The sequence below is a fragment of the Puma concolor genome, chromosome C1, assembly GCF_028749965.1.
Source record: "Puma concolor isolate L17-30 chromosome C1, mPumCon1.1.hap2, whole genome shotgun sequence".
NCBI lineage: Eukaryota > Metazoa > Chordata > Mammalia > Carnivora > Felidae > Puma > Puma concolor.
Genome location: NC_141674.1, coordinates 89,845,059 through 89,854,348, shown reverse-complemented (window position 1 = coordinate 89,854,348; position 9,290 = coordinate 89,845,059). Strand labels below are relative to the sequence as shown.

Genomic DNA, 9,290 nt, shown 5'->3' with positions numbered 1-9,290 from the left:
CAAAATTTAACATCCTTTCATAATAAAAACACTCAATAGACTAGGAATAGAAGAAAACTAGGTCAATATAATAAAAGCCATACATGAAAAGCTGAAGAACTTTAATGCTGAAGAACTGAAAGCTTTTATATAAGGCAAGGATAAGATAAGGATGCCCACTGTCACTGCTTCTATTCAATACAGTTCTACAAGTTCTATCCTGAGCAATTTGGCAAGAGAAAGAAATAAAAGACATCAAAATTGAAAGGAAAGATATACAATTATCTCTGTTTGCAGAGTATTGTAGGTATTATATGTTGAAACCCTTAAAGATTTCACCAAAAAAAAAACCACAAAAAACTGTCAGAACAAATGAATTCAGTGAAGTAGTAAAGTAGCAGGACTCAAAATCAACACAAAAAACTAGTTGCATTTCTATACACCAAGAATAAACAATTTGAAAAAATTTTTACAAAAAGCTCAATTCAGAATAGTATCAAAAAGAATAAGTACTTAAGAATTTATCAAGGAGGTACAAGACTTGCACAGTGATAACCACCAAACATTGTTAAAAGAGACTGAAGACCCAAATAAACGGAAACATATCTCATGTTCACGGATTGGAAGACTTAATATTGCTAAGATGTCAATACTACTAAAACAATCTGCAAATTCAATACAATCCCTATCAAAATCCCAATGATCATTTTTTCAGAAATAAAAACTCCTACCATAAAATTCATATCGAATCTCAAGTGATCCTGCATGGCCTAAACTATCTTAAAAAAGACCAGACCTGGAGGGCCCACGTTTCTTGATTTCAAAACTTACTACAAAACTATAGTAACCAAAACAGTGTGGTACTGGCATAAACATATACATAATTATCAATAGAACAGAATAGAAAACTCAGAAATAAACTCTCAAATATACAGTGAAATGAGTTTTGACAAGGATGCTAAGACCATTCAATGAGGAAAGGACAGTTTTTTCAACAAATGGTTCTGGAAATACTGGATATCCACATGCAAAAGAATGAAGCAGTACTCTTATCTAACAACACATACAAAAATAAACTCCAAGTGGGTCAAAGACATATATATAAGACCTAAAACTATAAACTCTTAGAAGAAAATATAGGGCAAAATTTCATGAGATTGGTATTGGCATTGCTTTCTTGGATATGACATAAAAGGCACAAGCATTAAAATAAAATAGATTGAACTTTATGAAATTTTTTTTAAATTATGCATTAAAATACACTATCTACAAAATAAAAAGGCAGACCCCACAAGGGTAGAAAATATTTGCAAATCGTATATTTGGTAAAGGATATCCAAGGATATCCAGGATATATAGAGAACTACCAAAACTCAGCAATACCAAAAACCAACCAACCAACCAACCAACCAACCAAACAAACAAAAAACAGATCACTCTATTAAAAAAAATGGCAAAGAAATTGAATAAAAACTTCTCGAAAGAGGCCAATAAGCACAACAATAGGATGTTCAACATCACTGAATATAAGGAAATGCAAGTCAAAACTAGAATGAGATTATTACCTCACACCCAATAAAATGAGTCCTGGGAAAACAAAACAAAACAAAAAAAAACAAAACAAAGAACAACAAATATTGGTGAGGATGTGTAGAATTGAAACCCCTGTGCACTGTTGGTAGGATGTACAATGGCACAACCACTGTGGAAAACAGTATGGTAGTTCCTCAAGAATTAGAATAGCCATATGGTTCAGCATTTCCACCTTAGGGTATGTACCCAATAGAATTGAAAGTGGGATCTCAAAGAGATACATGTATACTCGTGTTTATAGGACCATTATTCACAAAAGCTAAACTGTGGAAGCAACCCACGTGTCCATCGGTGGATGGTTCTATAAGAGAATGCTATATATATACATACATATTACATATATATATATACACACACACATATACACATAATACATATATATGTACACATATATATGTATATATGTATATGGACATATGTGTGTATATACATACATGTATATATGTATGGAATGGAATATTATTCCACAATGGAATATTATTCCACAGTGGAATATTATTCAGCTTTGAAAATGAAATTATATTTCATATTAAAGTATATGGAAATATTTGTAGCATGTTTTCTTTTTGAAAATCTTGAAAATTACTGGGAGAGTGAAAAAGAATAATTCATAGCCATGTGATCTTCTATATGGGCTTTCTTGTTATATTTTAATTATTTTTATGTATGTATAAATGTACATATGTATATATTTTTACTTAATTGTTTTAGTGTTAACTGGACAGACTGAATCTGAAATTCACTGATGCTTATTGCATTTAAAATGCCTCTTTATATCTCTAAAAGACAAGGATAGCATGAATAACTGTGACCATGAAAATGTTAAAGCATAGATTCCTGAGATGGTTCTTCCAGGGAAGATATTTAATAGTGTGACACAAAAGGCACCATTACATTCATGTTTCTTGCAAGGGAAAATCTATTTTTAACCAAGACCTAATTGAGATGTATAGGATGGAAAGTAATCACTCCACTGTTTCATCATCAGAAAAACTATGGAAGAACACAGAAGTGAGGTAACATGCAGAGGCAGCTACTGAAAGCAGGGTGGAGCTCAGGGGGTGTTATGGGTGTGTCATTGTCACTGAAGAAGCACAGAGGCGGACATTCTCATCACTGCATCTGAAGCAGAGGAAATCTCTAGGAAGAGCTAAAGAAAATTATACAAATAAATTAACAAAGGCTATATTTTAAAAGCTTGATCTTTGAATTCAGAATAGGAGGATGTGACTAAAGTGAACTAATAAAAAAGACATGACACAATAAAGGAACCATTTTAATTTTAAAAATGCAGAAAAAAGTCTAGAAACAAGTTTAAGAGACACCAAAAAATGAGAGTAGAAAAAGACAATAAACTTACTTTTGGCACCACTGTTTAAGTATTGAATTATGTTGAGAATAAATTATAAAATATAAGAAACTCAGTACATGTGATATTAATGTGTTATATAGCATTAAGCTTAAGATTGGGGGAAAATTGTATATAATTCTCTTATATGTATGCAATAAATCTCAAGTCTTCCTCTACTTTCTATATGAAAGAGAACTTTCATTATATTGCTACAGATCTCTGGGTCCCTAACCCAGAACATTCATCTTATATAGACCAAAGTTTTAAAATACTGTCTCCAAGTTTGAGATATGATTGAAAAATCATCAGGTTACATTTTGAATACCAGAGGTGTATTTTTTTTATTTTTATTTATTTATTTTTTTGACATAGAAGGTAATATAATTTTTTATTTTTTTATTTTTTCAATATATGAAATTTATTGTCAAATTGGTTTCCAACCAGAGGTGTATTTTATAGGACTTTCCAAAGTATGTGTCATCAGAGTAGGTGCTAAAAGGCTCAGCTTACCAAAAATAAATTCCATTTATCTAACTGTGTTAAATTTTTGCTGCTATAATTATTCTTTATACTTAATGCTACGTATTCATAGCAGAACCTATTTAAAAAGCAACTGTATTATTTTGGAAGAAGAAATTGTAAGCCATTAATATCCATTAACATATTTTTCCAGACTATTTTTTTTATATTAATTAACTTTAGAAACATTAAGGGACCTGAGGAAATAGATGCCAGGTAGGTACGTATTTATGGGGGTTATTGCAAAAAAGGCAAAATTATATCCACCCACCATACAGAGCAGTGCTTGAAAGTCTTGAATAGCTATGGAGCAAAATGGCAAAACAGATGTCATGGAAGAGATGAACTGAAAAAAGATAAAAGGAAAGAAGAAACAAACACTTGACTAATTTCCCAATTTTTCCTAGGGCTAATTCTTACCTATCACTGTTTTTGGGTACCTCATTCCTTGAGTATTAGTATACAGAGTTATGTGAAATCTGAAAAAAAAAATCACCAACAAAATCATAGAGACAGAGCTCCTATTTGCGGTTGCCAGAGGTGGGGACAGGGGGATGGGAGAACTGGTTGAAAGTGGTGAATAGGTACAAACTTCCAGTTATAAGATAAATTAATTCTGTGTATGTAATACAGTAAAACATATGACTATAGTTAACAATATTATATTGTATGTTTGAAAGTTGCTAAGACAGTAGATCTTGAAATTCTTGTCACAAGAAAAAAAAAACTGTTATGTTAGGTAATCATTTAGCACTATATACCTATATCAAATCATTATGTCATACACCTTAAATTTACACAACATTATATGTCAATTATATTTCAGTAGAGTGGAAAAAAGTAAGATATGTAACACTATCATGTTTTTTAACACCTAACTATCTTAATTCATTTTGATCACCTTTCTACATATGGTGAACACCTGTTACATATTGTCACTTCAAAAAATATAAAGTAGTTCAAAACTTGTTACTTTAAAAAACAAAGGTATATAGTCTGGTCCTATGAAAAACTCATTAGAAAGAACACGTACTGTAACTTTTTAAAAGTTATTTCTTATGTGAGACTATGTAGTTTAAACGGATTCATTTTGGAAGTCTTTGTTATATTACTAGTGACAAGGGCTGTTATGCAAAAGAATTGAAGGAATTGAAACAACACAAGTCAAATCTTTCACTCAGTGTTTGGTATGCAAGCCAAGTATATAGGGCAAGGTTATATAGATGTCCTGTCTGACTTCTGAAAACTATTTCAAAAGTTTCTCTCTTTCTGATATGTGAAGACTTGAGAATTTGCTGTCCTGGTGCTTTTGACACTAAACTAAGCCAACATTACCGGGAAGTGAACACATCTTTCATCATTGGTTAAGATTAGCTTAGGGGCGCCTGGGTGGCGTAGTCGGTTAAGCGTCCGACTTCAGCCAGGTCACGATCTCGCGGTCCGCGAGTTTGAGCCCCGCGTCAGGCTCTGGGCTGATGGCTCAGAGCCTGGAGCCTGTTTCCGATTCTGTGTCTCCCTCTCCCTCTGCCCCTCCCCCGTTCATGCTCTGTCTCTCTCTGTCCCCAAAAAAATAAATAAATAAACGTTGAAAAAAAAAAAGATTAGCTTAAACTGAATCTACAGGGTATCTATTATAAATACATAACAGGTCATGGCTGAAAAGAGAATAATTTAACCCATTTTACTCACTTTAGGCTGCCCAACTATAATTAATAAAGATATGTTTGCAAGATTTTGGAACAAATATTAGAAAACCAAAACATCTGACTGAGAGTTAAAGCTGTTTAATAAATGAAAATCCACAATGGGAGCTAAAATAAAAATTGAACTTGGAAAAAATAATATTTAATCTCAGTAGATATTTTCAATTTTATAAAATGAATTAATCAAGCTAATGTCCTTTTTAATGTGTTGGGATTAAATTTACTTTTTTCTTATAATCCTAAAAACAAGATCCTTACTGCTTTCATTAACTTCTAGAATAAATACACTTAGAAGTTTATATGTTGCCATATGATACATATGGCAACACTTATAAAAAGAAGAAAATTATCAAATAATAAAGTTGTACATGAAAAAATATGTATAACAAAAAAATCTCAAAATATCTTACTCATTTGAGGTTAAGAAGATGAAATGATATAAAAGAAAAAAGGGTTTCCTTTTTGAGTGTCAGAAACAGTAATCATTTTTAAAATTTCTACTTTAGTAATACATGCATTTGCTTGAGAGCCTTATAACTTGTACTTAAAAATTCTAATCCCATTTAATTTTTATTATAAATCCCCTTGAATTATACCCAAGCTAGTACCTCTGTCAGGCTCCCTTCTTAAATTTCTCACTTGAGGAAACAAGAAAAATAACAACAGAACCCAGTGGTATATACTTTTGGGAAAAACTTGAGTTTTTCTTTCTTTTGAAATGTATTTTTCACACGTTTTACAAAGCCTTGTGAAGTGGCTGTCATTTGAACTGTGTTTCTTTATCCTTTGGTATTGGTGCCTGAAGAAAGAGCTTCAAAAATAAAATGATAAAAAATAAAAGATTCTCCCAAAGATTTGATATCTTTAAATACTCCCAATTCTCTTATGGCTACAAATCGTAGTTCCAATATGCAGTTGCTGTCTTCTACTCTCACAATTGTCTTTAGGTATTGAGATACTCAATGTAAATGCAAAGTTTCCTATTGTGTTCTTAAACCTTTTTTTTCATAGTTTCTACGGACTGTGCCATCCTTTTGCTGCATGATATAGCAGCTAGCAACATTTTAGAGTTTGTAATTAAATATTAAAATTATATATAATTAATGTATAATGTATAATAATATAATTAAATATTAAAATTAGATACGTTATATGTACATACATAATGTATATACATACATAATGTATATACATATATAATATATATACATTAAAGTTTGTTGTGTTTTTTTTTTTTTTTTTTTGAGATCAACAGTGAGTAGGGGAGGGGCAGAAAGAGAGGGAGGGAGAGAATCCCAAACAGGGTTAGCACTGTCAGTGTGGGACACGGGGCTCAAACCCACGAACCATGAGATCATGACCTGAGCCAAAATCAGGAGTCAGATGCCCAACCGACTGAGCCACCCAGGCGCCCCTAAAATTATATTTTTTTAATGAAAAGAGACATGTTCCATCATCAGCAGTGCTTATAAAGAACTTGTTATATTTAAATGAGGGAATAATGGTTAATATATTGAAATGTTTTGCTTATCTTCAACCTCAAATTGATAAATTTATCATAGGTAATAGATCACTTGAGAAATACATATTTTAAACATATTATGACATTTAAAACATGTTTGACCAACTCTAGTACCTTAGGAAACAGGTAGGTAAAAACTGGGTGCAGAAATTATTCATAATGGAAGCATGGTATTTAAGTGTGGCAGCATCACTGGGGGTCGGGCACTAGCAGTCTAGTGCCAAGTGGGAATCAAATGTCTCATATGAGCAGTTGCAATGACTAGTTTCTGATTCTGGATACCGATCCCTTTCTCTTTGGGAGTTGCTGTGGTTGGTGCTTGTTATTTATTTATTGACTTGGATGAACTTAATTCAGTGAAGTCTATTTTTCCCCACAGTGTGAAACCTTTGATGCCAATCCTCACAGAGGACAGTCTTTTCACACTAACCATGGAATGACAGTGTTTTTAGCAGAGTGTTGTCTCTTTCCTTGATCTTTCTGTTATGTTGTCTCTCACATCCAACTGTTAAGACTCCACTGATTGCCAGCTGAGCACTCTACTGTTTTTGACATAATTTGGACTCAGGTTAAAATAGGTGCCTTTGCATGTGTATTTTGAGGTCAATTTTTCTTCTGACCACAGGGGGAGTCTTTTTAGCTGTCTCTTTTCCTAGTTCTCTTTTGGTACACTAGTAGCTTGTGATTAATTTGTTGCTGTCATGAAACTAGCAGCTTTATCTTCATGGCTTATCGTCAAAATCTACACTTCCCCCCCCCATTTCTTTATAACATCCTTATGCTTGAACTTTCCCAAATTATGTCCCAAAAATACAGTTCCCTGGAGGAGAGTTCTGGTGTTCTCTGTTCTTCTAGCTTGCCTCTTTCTCTGAGCAAAAAAAATCTCTGAGTTTCTGTTCTGGAGCTGAGGGTAGGGACAGTGGCTCACTTCTCTTGGAATGACTGGGTGTTATACAGAGGTGGTTAAGCCTGGTCTTCTCCTCCTGCATCTCTCAAGGTGGAACCTGTACACTGTAAGTGAGCTGGGGTGAGGGAAATTGGGGCCAAAGTATTGGCCCCTGTCACACCTGGGTAAGATGCTCACCCTACAAATTGGGGTAGGGTGGGAGAAAGTGGCCCCCAATTTATCAGCTGCAGTTGACTGAAGTTCACCCTGTGCAATTTCATCCTTCTGCAGTTAGCCAATGGTGGGGAAGGATGGAAAATGTCTGACTGTCTCAGAGAGATACCACAGCCCTTAACTAGGAGCTGGGAAAACATAGGCCCCAAGGGCCATGAGGTCTGGTAGATTTTTTTTTTTTTTTTTTTGAAAACAGTTTCTTCATTTTCTCCATGTTCTTAGGAAAATTTGCAGAAACTTTACAAGGTCACTTATTTTGTAATTTTTATCTGTTATGGTTATTCTGCTAAGATAAAGGCCATAGAGCTCCTCACACAGCTGTTCTGGAGTAGAGCTCCCTCCAAAGCCATTTTTATCACAGGACACTAATTATTTGTAATTCTGAAAAATACCACAAAGTTTGAAAGAGTTTCTAAGTTTTATAACAAAAATTTAAATGCTCAAAAATATGGCTCAAATTATAGTATATTTTTTGACATGGCACATTTTGAACGCATAGTATAAACATATATGAGTGTGCTTATCAAGGAAAAAAGAAATATAATCTTTCAGTTAATCAGTGAGGCATCTGACAGGCATTTCTATTGCTTCAAATTCATTTCTGAAATGAACTACTTGCACCAAAATCTTGATATTTTTAGTATGGGCTTTGAAAATATTGATGTTAATATTAAAAAAAAAAAACAACACCTGTTGGGATTATGATAGTAGTCCTATATGATGGAAATGGTCTTCTATAACATTCTTGTTATTTTCCACATGTTGATTTGACTTAGTTTATCACAGGTACTTTCTCTAGAATTGTATCACCCTGAAGTAGTTCAACATGCCATCCCCAAATATGCCCCTATGATAGGTTGGTAATTTGGAGCTAAACACACTTGAAAAGCAGTAAATGCAGGAAGAGCCTTTCTCTGAACTCCCCTGATCTGCCTGAAAACCAGATCCTCCAAAGGGAACTCAATTGTCTGAAATCCCCTCCCCAAGAGTATCATCTAGCCAGATGAACCCCTTCTCTCAGGAGAGGGGACTAGAAGCGCACACAGCACCCAGACAAACTTAGTCACAAACCATCATACCTTCCATCTGCTGGAGAAGTTCAGGGCAGCTATTCTTGACAAAGGTCCATATGTGAGAGGAGCAGAAAATATTTGAACCCAGGAGTCCCTCACACAGATGTACTTGTCTGCCTAGGATTTCAGGGGAAGTTAGGGTTTAGTTTCCTTTTCATAGCTGCCTGACCAAAAGGTGTTGGGGAAGGGTTTGAGGAGCAGTCCAAAGCTGGAGGCCTCAACACAGTCCTCCAGAACGGCCCCTCCCACCCTGCAGCGTCCAGGGCTCAGGGGAAGGACTTCCCCATATATTCTGCGCGGTACGGAGTTGCTTCTTAATGCCGCGGGTGTGTGTGACAGGAGAGGAAAGTGGCTGTCTGGCCTCTTCCTCCTTTTCCCATTCCCCCAAAAGAGAGCCCCAAGCTGGCCCTCCCCGGTCTGGCACACAGAG

General features: G+C 34.5%; 1 long non-coding RNA gene across 1 annotated transcript; it reads right to left on the bottom strand.

Moving 5' to 3' along the window:
- Positions 1 to 2,473: 2,473 nt before the first annotated feature.
- On the bottom strand, positions 2,474 to 3,790 carry LOC147578212 (uncharacterized). Its single transcript, XR_015254223.1, has 2 exons — positions 3,714 to 3,790; positions 2,474 to 2,722 (listed from the first exon to the last, which is right to left on the bottom strand). It is a non-coding gene; the product is annotated as an uncharacterized LOC147578212 (long non-coding RNA).
- Between the last annotated feature and the right edge of the window lie 5,500 nt (positions 3,791 to 9,290).